This window comes from Aulonocara stuartgranti, assembly GCF_965226115.1.
Source record: "Aulonocara stuartgranti genome assembly, chromosome: 2".
NCBI classification, from domain to species: Eukaryota; Metazoa; Chordata; class Actinopteri; order Cichliformes; family Cichlidae; genus Aulonocara; species Aulonocara stuartgranti.
In genome coordinates, this window is record NC_138940.1 from 29,751,792 (window position 1) to 29,770,800 (window position 19,009).

Consider the following 19,009-nt stretch of genomic DNA (forward strand, 5'->3'; position numbering starts at 1 on the left):
TGTCTCGGATTAACCGGCCTGTAATTAAAATCACCAACTGCAAGAGTCACAAGGTCAGAGGACGTGTAGGTGTGCTGCCGCATCTCAGATGCTTCGTGTTACAGAGCTGCTTCAAGAAGTCATCGCCTTGATACTGTGTGAATCTGTTTGGCACATGACACGACAGACAGTTGGTTGTTATTTAGGCTATTATGGACCGTCGTCACCAGTTTTATTGCAGATGATTCAAAGATATTGATGTTTGCTGTGAAATGTTTTGTATTATTAAGCATCACCAAGACTATGGTTGCAAATACAAGTATTCCATTAGACATATCCTTCACAAGATAATGAAAATACCGTAGTGTGAAAGGATAACTGTAGTAATGCAGTGATAAAGCCACTATGACTCAACACTGTGTAAGTGCTTCTTATAAGGAAACAGAGACTGATGCAAAACCGGTTAAATGACCTAAATGTTGGCTCCTTGTGCGCATAGCATTCCTTTCCCTCAACTACCCCTTTTCCTAAAAAAATATATCAAAAACTTTTAAGTGCAATTGTAATAGTTTTCGACAAATGTGGAAGCACAAGAAGACAAATAATCTCCGCATTGTCGATCAGGGACGCTCCCGCAGTAATCTCCTGCAGGAACAAGATCGCACAGTGATTTCTTTGAGGAGTTCTGTAGCTTGCATGCATGCATGCGCATATCAGAAGGAGGAAAAATGCGCCGCGCTGGCGCCTCCTGACGACAGTTATGGGCTACTGCCTGTGCACAGAGCTGCAGGAGAGAGGGTCTTTCTCACATTTCCCGATTTCTCCCAGCCGAGTCCGCTCTGCCCGCTTCCACATCACGGCCGACAGCAAACCGAGACGACGTGAGCCCGGCGCGCTTAAATCACCACATTCAACCCGGCCGGCCTCCTGTGCACAACATCCGTGCGTCGTCACATACGGACAAGGTGAGTGAAAATCGACACGACCGCACGGAGCGTCGCGGTGTTTTTGCTATTTGGTAGGCGACCGAAAGCCTCGTCGCTCGGTCTCCCCAGGCCAGGCTAGTTGTCTGGCGCAGACGGAGATGAGGCCAGTTTTTTTTCGGCCTGATCTCCCTCTCTTTCTCTCTCTGCCCACTAGCTGGGAACATAAAGCCCCGGCGTTGTTATTATGGTGGCGGCCCCTCGGCACAGATTTCACGCTCGTCCACGTAGCAGCGGTGATCGAGGGGCTAACGTTATTGTCGTGGAGCGCGTCGGGTGGAAGTTTGTGCTCAGGATAGAACCGCTCCGTGATTTTCACGGGAATTCCTTTATCGAGGGGACCAGACGGCACAGCTCGGCACCGAGCAGAACTGCTTTCTACAACTTTGTGGCTCAGTGTGCACGGTGTTAGGAAATTATCGCCCTCCCATAAGTTTGCGCTATCCGGCCGCAGTGTTAACAGCAGACCTGTTACAGTGCTGTGGTTAAAAAGGCGAATGATAGTGTGCGTAAAATAACAGATTTATGCGAGTGTCTGCTGCGCGTGGCAGAGGTGGACAAAAGATTAGCACGGGAGTGTAACTAGTGCTTTAATATGACTTCATTTGATTTAGGTGATCATATTTTTTTCTTGAAACTTGCTTGTTCAAAGCTGTTATTATGGGATTTATCAGATACCTGTAGGAGTCATCTAAATGCTGGTGTTTGTTTATTGATTTTTCTAATTTACTAACTGTTTACAACTAATAATGTGAAGCTGATTAGGTCAAATTATTAACCAGATGAGGGTTTTTTGTATTCTGAGAAAGTGGGACATTTTCAAATGCACGAGAAAGGCACCCGGTTCTGATATGTTTACATGTGGCTTGGTGGTTGTTGTAAAAGGGCTCCAGCCATGCACAGAAGGAAGGCTCAGATACGATTTGTGTCTTCTCTCTGTGAGCCTGCTTTGTTGCTCTTGTCTGGCGTAAAATAGAGCAAATGCATGCCTCCACCAAGCACCGCATCCGTTAAAAACTATAAACACTTAAAAAAAAAAAAAAGAAAAGAGAGAAAAAAGGGGGGTAGGCAGTCCAGACCTGCCTGAAATCTGTTGCCTTGGGGCGTTGGAGCATGGAAGTGTGCACCTCAAGTGACTAAGAGATTACTAAAGAACAGTGACTCACGCTCAGAATGTATTTGGCAAAGTCACAAGGACTTTCCCTGCATTTTGCCTCAGCTGCAGAGCAAATTTTTGCAAGTGAAAAGCAGTGCCCTGCTGATTTTATGTATCAAGAGATTCATTTGACCATTGCTTAACTTTTTTTTCTTTTCCTTTTTTGCTATTCCCAAGCCATGTGTTGTTTATCAAATGTCCCACCCTGCATCTGTGGAGAGAGAGAGAGAGAAAAAAAAAGTGGGGCTTATTCCATTTTCAGATTATATTTTTTTAAGGAGTGAGGTTGCTGTCATTTGTTTGTCAAAATTTTGTGGAAAGCCAGATCCTAAGTTGTGTTCTATTTATCCGTGCCAACTGTTTGTCTGGTTGTTCTAACCCTCCATCTGACTGCTCCCACTGGCTGCCAACCATGCTGTGATCTAGCGCTTTCAGCTGATGAAGGCTGCCACTGCTGCCGCATCCATTTGATCATATATCAACATCTTTTCACTTAGATATACCTGTGAAACAGCGCAGCAGGGCTACAATGCCTACACGCGCGCACACACACACATACACGCAGGTTGATAAAATAGCGCGGGTATGATGCTGTATGACAGATCGTGTCACCGAGGCGCGTCTTGAGCGTTTATCAGAATGAGGCATGATCACAGGCAGTATGTCATTGTAGATTTTAAGGTTTTAACAGGGAACAGAGGGAGATCGGCTGTCGATCAGAGGCTCCAGCCCTTCGTCGTTGCTTATCTCCTTGTAGAGGTGGATGTAAATTTAATTGTAAGCAGTAACTATCATCACATTTAAAGCTATGTGCAGTAATTGTTGGGAGCTGCAGGGCCCAACAACTTGCCAGCGCTTGTATTTTTCCATGTCACTGCTCCTTGTAGCTCCACTCTGTGTGTGGGGGGCAGACCTCTCTTTAGTGTGAGGCCGAAGCCAGGCATCTTTCCAAACTCAACTCCCCCCCCAACAACCCTCAACCTTCTCTGCTGGTTATAAGCACTGCTTTGTGCCACAGAGCTGCTCCCTATGGTTTTTATTCACATATTACTACAACACCACTAGCTCCACAAGATACTGGAATCTGCAATTCGACGTAAACCCAGCTAGAGCCTGCTGTCTGACAGACAAAGTCAGATGTTCCCTCATTAAAATGAAGCTTTTGGATTAATAAGCCAGAGTTCGAGAGGCAGATTGCGCCACTGTAGCCTCTAAAAAGTAGATTGCGTTTAAGTGTCTTTTCTGTCCCGGAATGTGGAGGTGGCATTTTTGGGCTTAGGCTGGGCTACCATGAGGCGTATTGGAGAGCAGGAGAAAAGTAAATACATTTCAGACAGCGCAGCACAACCGAGTATTAGCAAATGATCCGATATCATCTGTAATCCTCGGGAAAACCTGGAGAGTTGTCTTTGAATGGCGCTAGCGTCCATCCAGACAGTTGGCAGGCGGTAGGGGTGTCCACTGGCGAGGCTAGCTGAATGCTACAGTATGCAGGCAGATCAGATTACTGAACGATTAGCCATGGCCTCCCATCCCCGGCCCGGGGAAATGATTTTCCACTGTCATAATTCCCTAGACTGAATTACGCCGGCCAGTGACTCAGAGATACTCCGTACTACCAGCCCAAGTACCGCATGGTATAACTGTTGCTCTCTGGGGAGGGGGAGATATGTTGTGACCCTTGTTGCACCAGAGCACAAAATCGTTTTTTTTCTATTTGAATTTCATTAAGAGCTCCGGGACCTGCTTTCATGCACAGATGGCAGTGTGACCTGGCTTCAACTTTGGTTGCACAAAAGGTAGAGTTCAGCGTGATGTTTACTCTTTAGCTGGCAGTGTGACGCAAAGGAGGAAAACTGCCCTCAATACAATAAACTGTTCCTCTATTGTGATGCGTGCTAGGCTGATCGGCGATGAGGCAGTGCGAATCAAGCAGGCCTCTAGTGGAATTTTACTGAATGGAAAGCGGAGGGGGTTGGGGGAGGAGGGTGGAAGAGAGTCGCTGGTGGAGGTAGGACCATGTTTCCGAGGTGCATACCCCCTGAGGCAGGAATCCGATACATTCCAGAGGATCCTGTATCCAGACAAATAATGGTAACTGGGGTGTTGTGTTTCATCAAATGACACATGACTGGAGTGTAAGTGCTGGGAAATTAAGACCTATGTCATGGGCTTCGAGGTAGCCGGCTCTAGTTGCCTGAGGGGTCAGAATGAATGCCAGAAAAGCAAGACAGGTCATGAGATATGGCAGGGAACAGGGTTTTTTTTTTTTTTATCACACCCATTTCCCCTTACCACTGCTAAGATAGAGACCTTTACATCTCTTTAGTTGACATGCTCATCCAGAAAAAGATACAATGAATGAATGACGTAGTAGGAAAAACATCAGTTGTCTTTAGTACATTAAACTCAATTGTGCTCTGATTAGGCCCACAGCGGGAGTTACACTGAACAAAGATTGGCTGTTAAATTGCTTCTAATGAATAACAAAAGAGCCTCGTTTGGCTACCCTCTGTATAAATTTTGATAAGAAGCTGTTTCTCAGGTCCACGGGCTTCTGAATATTGCGTGACCTTGCTCTTCGTACGGGTTTTTACATCTTCACTTTCCTCCAGATCAACAGCACTAAATCAATGGGTTTAATTTTCTACTTCGAGTGGAGAGTTTTCGTGCTCTCCAGCCCCTAAGCTAAAGGCTATTTATACTGCAGACAGAGAAAAAGTATCTTGTTTTATTTAGTGGTCAAAAAACAAGCTGTCGGGTGTTAATGGACTTCACCTCAGCCTTTCCGGTGGACCCTCGGGGTACTGCGCGTTCGTACGCTCGGCGAGGGAGCTCTCGGCACAGGCCTGTTAATGAAGCCATTTTCAGAGATGGAGAGATGCCGTAATGGGAACGCACCACTTCACCGCCGGATATTTTAACCCCCCCATCCTCATCATAAGTGCTATCAGTCATCGGATATGATTAGATTTTTTTCCCTCCTTTGTCCATTTAGATGTTTGGTTTGCTCTTTTTTTTTTCCAACTGAGTTAGAGATCTGTCAGTGATTTGTCTCGGTGTTGCTTTAAGAAATGCTTTTAACGCATCCAGGTATTTTAAATTTTAAGCCCGTCTTACATATTACACTAGAAATCAATGATGATTATATTTTAAACTATAGGTTTGGTGCTTAAAGCTCATTTACATGAACTTTGAGGGAAGATAGGTAACGGTAGTTGGCGTGGTGGTGGAGGCGGGGATGAGGGTGGTTGTGTTTATTCAGTTGCCGTGGCCCCGGCCGTGTGTGACTGCACTACGCATACCACAAACATACTCTCACCTACTGTCGAACTGGCATGTGTGCACGCTCTCACGCATGCATGTCTCAGTCTGTATACAGTTTAGTTGCAAATAGCATCCATCCCTTACTCTAAATAGAAAAGTTCATCTATTTGCATGTATGTTACTGAGGAACAGGCAGTAGGAGAATTTAAGGTTTAAGTGGAATTTTGCAAGATTTGCAAAATTGCATAACTAATAACTAGTAAATTGTTAAGCAGTGCCATATACCAAATATACATTTGACCACTGCTTTTCATGCATGTGAATATAATATGGGGCACCACTTAATAATTACACTTTTTTAAAATTAATCTAATGATTATTTTTTAATAAGTCAATTAATATAACAGTTGTTCCAAAGGTTAATATGTATTTCCCCACCTGAATACTGCATGTCAGTTATTTAATCTTCACCTAATTTCACTACCTGCCCTGTTAGCACATTAATAATAATACTATTATATTAGCCCTAATAAATAGGACGCCTAATTAGAAAAGTACTGGTCCTGAAATTCAAAAGTATTGCTGTGACACATTGATTAATTGAATTACTTTACATTACAGCAGCCCTCTCCTTGATTTATATTTAAAAAATTTTTTACTCGGATGATTGTTGTCATAACCAAATTGTTATGACATAGATTAATTTCATTAGTCGGAGTAATGTGCAGTTAAAATAATCTGTGGGCAAGGGAAATAACAGAAATGATTTACATCCTCTACCAACAGTCGTTCATTCAGGCCATTTTCTCGAAATCAATTTTAACGCGTCTGCTACTAACAGAAGGGTTTCTCGTGTTTATAATCGTAATGTACCGTGCTTGGATGAGGACACAAAGTAAACAATACTGTGTCTTGCGCTTGCTGCAGTCTTGACAAACCACTCTTGGATGCTTTTTCTTCAAGTGCCTGCGCGTAGCAGTCGTACTTGTGATAAGCCATTTTCAATTTGCAGTGCTTGTAGAGCGTCACGTTGTTGGGTCTCTGTCTTAGTACTCACTATAAGTGATCATGGGTGAGTTTAAGCTGCAGCTTGTTCTCCACTGGAATGCATTGTCCGGGCTTTGATTGCGTTGATTACTTGCACCACCCCTAATGTAGTCTCATGCTGTCATTATAAAGTACTTCCCTTTTATGTTTGTCTGACTACAGGCCATGGAAACTACTTCAGTCTCTGCACTGCATTGTTTTGGGTCCCAGTAATCCACCCACCAAGTGTGAAACGGACTCAATGAAGTAGCTTTCACAAAAAGCAAAGACCACACGTGTCACACAAGTACAAGCTCCATAATTTTTTTCTTAATCATGAAGTGAGAATAAATTTAGAATAACCTTTCCAAATTCGGGAGCACTACGGACTACAGCTGCTAACATGCGCACAAATTGTGACCTTCACAAAAGGAGGTGTAGCAGGTTGCATTAGATGTACTTAAGTGTACCAATTTACAGATAACTGACAGTGTAATCAGTGTCTGTACTGTATTTTGCAGTGCTCAGGCCTGTGTTCATGCTGTTTGACGGCTCTTCCTCGAGCCTAAACAAGATCACAGCTTTGACCTCACGCTGTCAGGCAACCCGTGTTCTCTGTTTGCCAACTCGAGTTTATGTTTACAGCGCTGTCACGATGAGCTGTGATACTGTGAAAAAAAAAAAAAAAAAGCAGGCAGTGAACACCTACGCAAAGTCAGGTAGAGGTTTTAGTTTTCTTTTGTTAGCCTGTAATGATAGTTGTTGTTCGTTGGGACGGCAATACAACATAAGAGCAGGCAGATCTGTGGCACGCTCTTTTCTGTTCTCCGTCCAGTTGCTTGAGAGTCGACCGCGCCAGAGTGGTGGCATCCCACCAGGACTGCATTGACTTTTGTAGGGCATCTGGTGCCCAGTGCCCCTGTTCTCTTCTCTTTCCCTCTCTCCCGTCTCTTGGCCCCAAAGCAGACGATTTTACCACATCACAGCAAGTCATCTGGTGTCCAGTCGGCTCCCATCTGCGAGTGTATTTGACTTCAGAGCAAACAAAACATTCTAGCATGCAAACGGCCGCTAATACATCTAAACAGCTCGGTCCCGCTTTCTTCCTCCCCCTTCATCTTTGTTTGGAAACTGTGAGTCATCCTCAGGGTTATGGGTCATCTCCATATCAGTTCATAAAATCATACCGAGACACTGAGAATACAGCGCTACAAAGTGACCGCAGCTGATGACACGCCTCTTTTCCATTTTGAATTGCTGAGGTGGAAAGAATTGTGACGGTGCCGACCCCAGGTTTAGCTTCTGGCAGCTCCGCGCGTACCCCTCCACTGATCCGAGGCGGTGCCACGTCTGCCTAGCCTGCTGTCTCTCATTCATCCTGTGTGGCAGAGAGATATGCCTCTGCCTGTGTGTGTGTAGCTGTCCCTGTCTGTGCAGGACAGGTGTTGGCGGAGGTTGGTCCAGACACAGCTGGGGTACCTAGACAGAAGGACGGCTGGAGACTGCAAATGACAGCAGGATGAATGAGCTTTGTTTTGCCAGGTTTTTGGCCAGTTTTTATTCAAAGGGCGCAGCTTCGAGAGGGGTCAGTTGTGACAGTCAGGCGGCATAACGGCTGGCCGCTCTCAGCGGAAAGCGTACGGCAGCGAGCGTTCGGTCCTTGCAGAGAGGCTGGGAGGCTTGTTTGGGTAAAGAAACCAAACTGAAGGAACTTTAGTGGGGTGTGCGAGCCTGAAAACACAAACACAACCCTACCCCCTCTGTGGAGTGTTAAGTGCCTGGATATGTTTGGTGAATGGGACACAGGTGTCTGGGCCAGGCTGTATGTGCCTGGCCAGAGGTCTGTGTTTGTTTTCTCTTAGTAATGGCCTCCAACTCTCTGCTGCAGCTTGACCGAGCTCATTGGCTCTCAGTGGGCCGAGATGGAACCTCCCCCCTTCCCTTTTCCCCCCCCTAAACTGTAGGACTGAGTAGTGGATGAAATAGAGTCAAGAATCTGATAATGATATTCATGACGGGGATCCTGTGAATATACATTGAGCAAGCCTGGCACTTTTTTTTTCACCTTTATTCTTTCTTTTATCCCTCCAATGCCTCTGATCTGCCCCAGCAAAGCAGGCATTTGAAGTTGTGAAGGCTCAGGCTTTTGTGTCGAGTCCTCAAAGTGCTTATGTGACAGGTAGAGCAGAGCTGCAGGGGAGTAATGTGACTCCACTATACGGTCCAAAACCTCCCCATTCGCCATCTTCCACACCCTTGTTTCCCATTTTCTTCCCGCACGCTGGCTTCATCCCCGTACTGACGTCACTTTGCTGAGCTTCCCTTTGTTGAGTGCTAGCCCAAAGGTGCAGTTCAGGCTTTGAGGAAAACACACACACACATATACACTGCTGCCACAACTCTATGCTGTGTCTCCCCTGGGAGTGCAACAGGGTGAGGTAATGACTTGTTAACCCCTCAGTCACCTCCGTGTTTAGCCGTGATAGCATCAGGAGTGGCAGCTATCATCACCCTCATCTGATTGTTTGAGTAACCCCTTGGTCTTTAGTTGGCCGCGCCCCAGCGCTGGTTTATGATAACCATAGAGTTCATGTCTGGCCTACATAACAGTCTCCCAGTTTCTTGCCCGCCCCTCCACTTTCCTCCAACTCTGCTCTCGTTTCTCCCTGCCACCCTCTGTGCCATTGTTTCTGGTGCCTTCTCCTGAGTGCCCTGTTTTATTTCTTTATTTCACTCATCTTTATAAATTCCAGAATCCATTTCTTTTGCCCCCGGGCACAGTGGGTGATGGCTAGAGAAAGTGTAGCAAATTAAATTTTGTATCCCTATTTTTTTTCTCCCAGGACATTGTTAGGATGGAACAGCAGAAAGAGAAACAACAGCTTAAAAAGCTAGAGGAAAAAGCCCATTTCCCATGCATTACTGTCTCTGTCCTTAGGGTCAAGGATGGAGTAACACCAACACCTCTATCACTTTTTTTTCTTTCTCTCTCTTTAATTTTCCTTTTTTAGTTCGCTCTTACTGCTGGTGTTCGCTCTCATGCGGCCTAACCTGAAGGTCTCTCTGCTCTCGCTACCGCCGCTAACACAATCTGACCCAGTTTATTAGTTTGGGTCTAGTAAATCATTAATCGAGGTTATCTAACTGTTCCTGTAATGATTCCGCCTGGACTCGCGTGTCAGAGCCTCTCTGTGTTTGTAACCAATAAAGCTCTACCCTCACGGTTCTTGCTTGCACACATTTGTACTTTATCATAACCATCGAGCAAAGAAAAAAAAAGCATCGTCCCTCAAGCTAGACTATATGTTTAATAGGTGTGCTGTGCACTGTAATATGTCATTGTGTCAGAGCACAATACGAGGACTAAGTGCACTGAATGCAAATTAATCTTGTGGGATGGCAGCAGCTGAATAGAGTGCGGTTTTGGGGAAGGGAGGGACAGAAGAAGGGCTAACAGTGGCGACAGAGAAGAGAGGGAGAGAAGAGAGCATGTGAGAAGGAGGAGGAGGAGGGGAGTGGGATGTAGTCATCGCCAGGCCCATTCATCATGCAGTGCCTGCTGGGATGCGCTGGGGTCAGTCCCGCACAACACAATTACAGCCTGTTCTGGTGTGTTGTGCTCGGCTTCGCTGTGTTCCGACTGAGTTCTGTTGTCTTTTGTTAGATTTCCTCTGTTCCGATGCGCTCGTCTTCCTCCCTTTGCATGTTTTCGCTTCTCTGCTCTTTTCTGTCCCATCCTGTTCAGTGGCAGATTTCGCATTTTCTTTCTTCTTCTGTTACATATTTTTGAACCTGCTGCTCAAGTTGTCACCACAGCAGTTCTTTGAGCTGAACATCTCAATTAGCTACACATTTGTTGTGTTTTGTTTCATTGAGCCTTAAACTCAAATTTGTCTTTCTGTGTCTGTTTTCCTTTTTAAATAAATTGCCATGTTTTTGTTCGTGCGGTGTAGCTCGTGTCTTCCGTGTCTCGGGCTTCCTTTAACCACTTGAATTGCAGCCACTAGCTTGATTCATGTGATTGACAGGCCTGGCTAGCATGGGGGAGTGAGATGCTAGTAACCATGTTGTTTACCCTGCCTGCCTGACAGACTTCTCTGAGCCTACAGATGTTTTCAAAAAGCCCGACATGTGTTCTGTGTACTCTTATGTCAGTTGGAAGCATGTCTGATCATGAGGATGCCTCAGTCTTTTTGTCCTTGACTGTTTTCCATGCAGGGAAAAAGTTTTTCAGAAGGTCCAAGTGTTTCATAAAAAACATTGTGCAAGGATATTTTTGCTTATTTATGCTCACTGGCCCCTTTATTACCAGGTCGGGACCCCTTTTTTTCTTTTAGAATTGCTTCAGTTCTTCATGACACAGATTCAACAAGGTGCTGGAACTTTCCTCATAGATTTTCCAAATTGGTTTAAAAGGAAAAAGCGGAACATTTATATAGTTAAAAGTTGAACTGTGACTTGTTGGTTTTTGTATTATATGATTTATTTATTACATTTTATGTGGAGTGAATAAATAAAAGTATATTTACGGTGGCCCCTACAGACAAAGCACATACAAACTTCAAATCACGTACGAACTCTGAAGCACGTAAAAACTCCAAAACACGTAAAAACTCCAAAACTTGTAAAAACTCCAAAACACGTAAATACCCCAGAAGCACGTACAAACTCTGAAGCTCATACAAAACACAACAGAAATGCTCCAGGATGCTATGGGCAGTGTTGAGCTTTTGTTACCTAGTGGCTACACAAGCCAGGAAGTACCAACGACCGGATTTGGTGTGTGGTAGTAACAGGTAAATGAACATTTTTTTAAATTATTTGAATATATATGAGTGCTTGTGTATAAATACACAAACCATACACACATGCTTTCAATTGTGTAATTTAAGTGATCTAGGTAGCTCTGATTTGGAAGTTCAGTTCATGCTAGAAATGTGTTTTGGAGTTTGTACGTGCTTTGTCTCTAGGGGCCACCACATATAAAACCACTTTTTTTTACATTAGTAATTCCTTTTGTGCATAATTTTATATTATTGTTAATAATAAGTTAATTAAAGCAACAAAACAACCTGAAGAGCCGGTTCGGAGCCGAAAGAGCCGGCTCTTTTTAGTGAGCCGAGCCAAAAGAGCCAGTTCTCTAAAAAGAGCCGGAAATCCCATCACTATTGGCTGCACATCCTTGATGCTAATCTCCTGTTCTGCCACGTCCCAAAGGTGCTCTATTGGATTGAGATCTAGTGACTATAACGCTGTTTGAGTACAGTGAATCCGTTATTGTGTTCAAGAAACCAGTTTGACATGATTTGAGATTTGTAAAGTGGTGCGTTATGCTGCTGGAAGCAGTTATTTGAAGATGGGTTATATTTGCGCTCAGCAAACTTCCTGTTTTATACGTTACAACCAATTGTGTTGAGTCCTCTCGATTTGTGGTCATTGACAAAGGCTCATTCAGACCGATTGCAACATGTTGGCAATCTGCAATATGCAACTTTTTGCAGAAAGGTTGCCTCTTATCAGGCGACCTCTGCAATCATTTTGCGATTAAACGTGGCTGTAATTGTGCAGCACCCTTAAGGTCTGGGTAACCGTTCAATCACCACAATTTGCAATCAGTCGGAGAATGTGGGGAAACAATCAATATAATCACCAGACATCCACTTTTTATATTTTTTTAATTATTTTTTTTAGTGCAAGCAGGTTGCTGTCCCATTTACCCCTCATGCGACTGAGCCATTCACTTGCTCTGAATTAAGAGGCAGCTTAATTGTGTTGGATGGATTTTAATTTAATGTAATTAATCAGTTTGCTCTGCTGATATTCTCTCAGGATGGTGGTGCAGGAGATAAGTATTTTTATTTATTTAATAAAACATTGATGTTTGGTGTATCAATACAACATCAACACGCAAAATATCATGATGCTATGTTGCACCAATTTTTCTTTCGATTTGTTTTGGGGGTGTTTCCCTAACCCTCGTACATCAGAGGTTTCTGAAATGCTTGTGAAATGGCATGGTTGTTGGTGCCAGGTCGTGTGTCCGTAGTCGCTTAAATCACGTTTCATATCTATTCTAATGCTGAGCTTGATCTTCAGCAAGTCGTCTTGACCACGTCTACTTGCCTAAATGTACTGAGCTGCTGTCATGTGACTTTTTGATTAGGCAAGGCAAGTTTATTTATATAGCACAATTCAACAACAAGGTGATTCAAAGTGCTTTATAAAGACATTAAAAAAATAAAAACGTATAAAAAGGATGATTTAAAATAGATGGATAAAATCAGTAGTTAAAATGTAAGTTTTAGAATTTAAACTTAAAAATGAAACATTGCAAATTTGGTGCTTTATTCAAATAAATGAATTCAGCTTCTCCGTGTCTGGTTCTGACTCTGGGAACTGATTAAAAAAAAAAAACAGATCCAGATGACCTGAGTAGGGATGGGTATCGTTTAGGTTTTATCCGACACCAGTACCAAACCGGTACTTTTGAAATGGTGCTGGTGCTTAAACGGTGCTCGAACCGGTGCTTAAAGAATGGAGAACACACAATTTGTCCAAAAACCTCTCATGTTTAGCTGTTTTTTTGTAAAAAAGATAACAATGCTAGCCTTTTCTGCAGCTATAGGGCATATATGGTATCACTCTTGGCTGGAAGCAGTGCTTAAACAATGGAAAAAACACAAACTTTGTCCAAAAACCTCTCATGTTTAGCTGTTTTCCACTTTTTCTTTGGTCATTTTAGGCTTTTTGGCCAGGGTGAAGGGAGTATCTGCCGTCAAACAAGAAGACAGCTGCATGTAACTACGACGGTGTTTGCTAGTTCACCTTACGTGCATTAATTTAATAACGTGGTTAGCCTACTCAACGTAAATTACACACGAACAACATTAAGCTACTCACTCAGAGAAGAACAGCTGCTGCTGCCATCATCATCTGTCATCATTTCTGCTATACTGGCAGGGCTAGGGGCCAGGACTGTACTCCTCGGGTTCTTGGGGGATGTTGCTAACTCTGCGTCCAATAACAGGCAACCCACCCGCAGTAGATGTGCATGGTGTGAGGGCTCGCAGCAAGCTATCAAATACCGTGCATTTTTCGGCTTTTAACAAAATGCTATGCGTCGCCAGGTGTTTCATCAGATTCGAGGTGTTACCTCCTTTGCACAGTATCAGCTTAAAGCACTTGTTGCAGGCTGCTGAGTTTGCATCTTTTGCTGTGAAGTACAGCCAGACTTTTGACCGCTTCGCCTTGGGCATTTTTAATCTGTAGCTCTGCTCTAATAGAACGTACGTACCTGGGCCCGCCTACTACGCTTGCAAAGGTGAAATGATTGGCTAGAATCCAAAGTGTATGACATCTCAGGAAAAAAAAGCACCGAAATAAAGCACCGAAATGTGCGCTGCTTTTCGGTCTGGTTACTACCGTTTATGTCGGAACCGATGCCATTACCGGTACCCATCCCTAGACCTGAGGGATCTGGAAGGTTCAGGTCAGGAGGTCACTGATGTATTTTGGTCCTAAACCATTCAGAGCTTTATAGACCAGCATCAGCAGTCTATCCACTGATTACTGCTGGTAGCAGTTGAGCAGGTGTACCTAACAAAGTGGCTGGTCACTGTATATTGCCATTATACCATGTGCCTGGGTCATTTTGAAATGTGAAAAAAAAGAAAAGAAAATCCAGCATAAAATCAACCTCTTCATAAATCGTCTTGACTTTAGAGCCCTCAATAAAACAAAAGACTGTTTGTGACTCAAAGGATAATATCACAGCAGTGAGTAACTGTTATTTTCGTTTCATCTTTCTGCTTTTTTCTTACTTGGTGCATAAAGCATTACAAAAGAGTCACAAATGCCTGTTACATAAGGATGGTAATCATTGGCAGTCTACCGATTTGACTCCAATTCAGAATTTATTCTTATTTCAAAACAAATTTTGATTCACTGAAAGAAGGGGTGGCATTTTTATTTTGGCGTCTACCGCGGGCTGTTCATTCTTTGCCAAACCACTGACTCCTATCCTTTGCCCACTGAGCTACAACTGAGGATTTTTGCTTTAACAAAAAAAGCAGTGAAAGGTGTTTGAGGATAACTTGAAGCCATCGTCAAATTGTGAAATAATTGTGGTAGTTAGAGTAATTGCATTAACTTTGAAGAGTACTAAACAATCTTCACCCTGTATGAAATTCTGATTCTGATTCTGTGTGATTTATTAGTGCAGTTCTTCACGGCCAGCCTCTTATCCAGATGGTCTTTTCTTTACTAAAAGGTCAGTGTGTGTTGGCCACCTGGTGTGGATCGGTATTCACAAAATACTTAACCTTGCAATTATGAAGTCAGTACATCTGAAACGTGGTGTTGCACTGCAGCCTCACAGTTCAGAGCTCTTTTCATTGTGTCCCAAACATCTACCACGTGACAAAGAAAAGCAAATCTTTTAGTACACACTGAACGTTGTGAGATTGAATTGCTGCCTTGGATATTTTTGTGTGTCTTGTTAGTTAATGAATTATGGTAGGCTCCCGTTCAGTGTTTTGAGCTTTAATGATGGGCTTGGTTTACATTCGGATGACAAATGGAGCCTTTAATTAATGGTATCATTAGTAGAACTGGCTGCATTTTGTAGTATAGCGTGCTGGCTGTGGAGTAATATTACAAAGGTTAAGTTTATTTTTGATTTGCAGACTTTTGTTTCTAAACCTCATGTTGTTTTGACAGTGAACCTTCCATGAAATGATAAAATAGTCAGTTTCCTCCTAAAAATGTTTTCTTGGTGTTGATAAAGCTGTCTGTTTAACAGCATGTCGACTGTAGGGAACGGGGCATTCCTCTCCTCTTGTTTCAGACTCGCGTTGTTGTGTTTGTTGCATTTAATTGAAACATGTCTCGTTACAAAAGCGAATACAAACGCACCCAAGTGTTCCTGAAGTTCACTTGCTCTCTGCGGATGCTTTGGGTGGTGGCTTGGCTAACAGGAAGCCCCAGCATTGACTGGAAGAATGACAAATCATAGCCTGAAAATGCAACAGTTTAAAGTAAGAGAGCATCTGGAAGCAGTTTGAAACAATGGATTGTCTTTAGGAGGCTCCTTGTCAGACTGAATAAATGCTTCTCTTTCCTGACTTTAGGCCTCTTCAGACAACTATCTTAGTTGATGCCAGTGATTGATTTATTATGCTTTGATTTTATATTCATCGCAAAAATCATCATCCTCATGCATGCCGGAATAGTTTTGGTGGTTTGACAGATAGGAATCTTTCCAGATTTTACCCAAACCTGACAGCGTAAAACCAGATGCACTTTCCAGCCTTGTGCTATTTAAGCGTGCGTTTAAATTGTGCGTTTAAATGATCTGGCAAACTACTAAAAACTACTTCAGCATCTACAAAGCTTCAGATATATATAATATAGGTGCATCCCAGATTGAGACACCCCTGTGAAGGTTATCAGGAAGTACCAGTTGATTTGAAAATATGCATTTATGTGAACTCTCCTCGAGAGAGAGAGAGACATTCTGATTTTCAGTGCAGTTCAATTCAGTTTATTTATATACTGCCAGTTCATAATAACAGTTACCTCAAGGCTCTTTATTATAGGGCAAAGATATCACAGTATTAGAAAGAAATCCCCAATAACCATGAACGAGTACTTGGAGACAGTGTGGAGGAAAAACTCTTAACAGGAAGAAGCCTGCTGAGCCAGGCTTGGGTAGGGACAGCCATCTACTACAATGGCTCGGTATGATCATTTGCTCATACCGAGGCTGCTGGATTGTGGCTGGCTAGCTCTCAGTAGCTTCACCTTTGTCAGCTTCTGTAAAATGGGCATTTTCAGCTTGGTGAGGGTGATTTAAGTGTCTGTCCAGGTTTGTTGTTATTAACGATGCATGGTGGTCTCCCAGTTATTTACTTTGGCGAACTTTGTGCCTTCACTCACAGCGAGGAGCTCCCATGCTAACCACATGCTAGTGTGTGGCTCTGATTGTGTACATGACTGTTTGCCTGTGCCACCGCACACATGAAATGGACCGGCTTGTAATTGGACATATGTGAGGCTTCCCAGCCGACCACGAGACTCCTGTCCCTGGCCGGTCATCCGATAGACCTCTTGAGGAAATAATACCTTTTTAAGCCCATGGGTAGATTTTAATAATGGGCTGACATCATGGTACTGCTGAGCTCTAATCAGCTGCAACACAGGTGAAAACTTAAAGCAGCTGACTATAATGTTAAGTGGCCTTTGAGCTCCTGTTATAATCTCTGCTATCAACAATAAATCTGGCCAGTCAAATGTAGGACAAGTTCTAACCGCATCCCATGCCGATATGGTTGCTAAGTATACCTGCTCGAGAGCCTCCCTGGTCTGCAGATGCAGCAGTCTGTCTGTCATCAAGCTGTCTTTCGTGTGCCCTAATGAAAGCTGGGAACTGTGACCCAGATGCCTCACATTTCACTCTTCACCTAATTGTGATGTTTGCTGCTTGTCAGGATGTGAATTCTATCACCGAGCGGCATTCAAGTAATGTGCCACACATTCAAGACATGAGTTTGGACAACTTTGAGTATGTAACGAATAAAAACTTCCAAAACCAGCCTCCCCGCCCCTCTGTTTTCTAGATCTCACTACACCCCCACCTTTCCCCTCAGAGACAGTCTAATTAGCTGAGTGTATCCCTTGATGACTCTGCCATTTCCTCTCACTGGGAAGATTAACCACCACAAGCTGTCTTTCGTGTGCCCTAATGAAGCTGGGGAAATGTGACGACATGCCTCACATTTCACTCTTCACCTAATTGTGTTGATGTGGAGGCTGATAGGAGTGCTGTGGTGGTTAATCTTCCCAGTGAGAGGAAATGGCGGAGTCATCAAGGGATACGGCTCAGCTAATTAGACTAGTGTACTCTTCCATAAGTGAGGGGAAAGGTGGGGGTGTAGTGAGATCTAGCAAAAACAGAGGGGCGGGGAGGGTTGGTTTTGGAAGTTTTTATTCATTACGTGTGCTCAAAGTTGCTCCAAACTCATGTCTTGAATGTGTGGCACATTCTTTGAATGCCGCTCGGTGATAGAATTCACATCCTGACAAGCAGCAAACCCCAACATTCGTTACAGCTTGACACTTTTACCTCTTGCCACATCACCATTTTGGAGAGCTTGAAACTAAAGTAATTTGAAGTTGCACACACTGGTACGATAATTCCGTGTTTGACTTCATCCTCGCCCAAGAAAAGCTGTTAGTACCTTTGACTGATTAGAGCCTGAAGCCTCTGGCTCTCAATTAGACAGAAGACAAAGCTTCAACCATTGCTGCTGGGAAATCAGAAGCAATGAATTAGTGATAAAGGTTTTAAAGACAACACCGTTAGAGGAGCTCTGAGGAGAAGTTGGACATTTTTTCCCTCTCCTTTCAATTTGCCAAGCAGGTAATTTGAAGTCTGAAGAAATACCAGCAGCATGCTTTGTATTTCCCTTTCTCTGCTTCTTCCCCCTGTCTTTCTCCCTCCAGCTACTAGTGACAGTAATATTAACCTCCTCTCCGCTGCATGGGAATCATGTGACCTGGAAGTCGTCTCTCGTGAGAAGCGGTCAACTGTTCTGCTGCTCAGGGTCTTGAACCTCTGAAGCTCATAATGCATTATGACTGCATCGCTCGGGGGTGGGCGGATCAAATATTATATTAATATTATGTTGCGAGTTGTCACGCCACACTTAGGTTGAGAAGCGCTACGCTGGCAAAAAAATTTCTGTAGAGTCATGCTCTGATGAGCCCTCATTTCAAAGGCTGCCTTAGGCCCGGTTTGATTTTATTTTAGCTTCCAACCTTTTGCCAGTGTCATCCACACCACTCATCCCCCCCTCCCCCAGTTATTGACCGCCACTAGCGCACACAGCGCCCATATTCATCAGGCTGATAGCGGCAGTGTTTGCCACATTCCCCACCACCCCATCTGTCTGCGCTCCTCTTCGTTTGTGGAGAGAGCTCAGGCCTGTCACCTGAGGGATAAACTGTGTGGTGGAAACTTGTATCCTCTGAGGTATGCGGGGTAGATGCAGACCCTCATTTGGTTCAGCTGTCGTGCCTCGTACAGGCGGGGAAGGCACAGCAGGCCTCCGTCTCTGTTATTGGAGGAGTTACGGGGCTGGGCGAGACATTTACTGTTTGCGAGAAGGTTTTCACGCCTCTTTAAATCTAAATTCGGGTCATGGCGGTCCTTTTTTTCCCTTTTTTTGTGCAGGGGCGTTTTTATTAACTGTGCATTATTTCATTTGCATTGTTTTTATGCAAAGAAATGTCCAAGTTAAGTTGTCTTTTATTCCCCTGTTAAAAAATTAAAAAGAAATCTGCTAGCGCTAAGCAGCCCAGGCTTTAGTGTCTTATGACTGAGTTTTTTCAAAAAACATTTGTTAGTGGTTAGTTGATGGCTATAGCGGCTGGTCTGAGGTCAGCCTGCTTGTGCTGCTGACGGCAGGGTGACAGTTTTTCCTTCATCTTTTTTTATTTTTTTTAACTACCTTAAACTGTAGACTTGCTTATATTTTGACCAAAATACCAAGAATATATTTTTAACGCAGATATTACACAGAATGAGCCCCTTATGAGT

At 43.7% G+C, this 19,009-nt stretch overlaps 1 protein-coding gene across 1 annotated transcript in view; it reads left to right on the top strand.

Moving 5' to 3' along the window:
- Window positions 1-740: 740 nt before the first annotated feature.
- Window positions 741-19,009, top strand: part of LOC309687554 (bifunctional heparan sulfate N-deacetylase/N-sulfotransferase 1-like) — a 47,347-nt gene continuing 29,078 nt past the window's right edge. The window contains 1 exon segment of the mRNA XM_082502610.1: window positions 741-944. The gene's annotated coding sequence lies outside the window, so the exon portion shown is untranslated.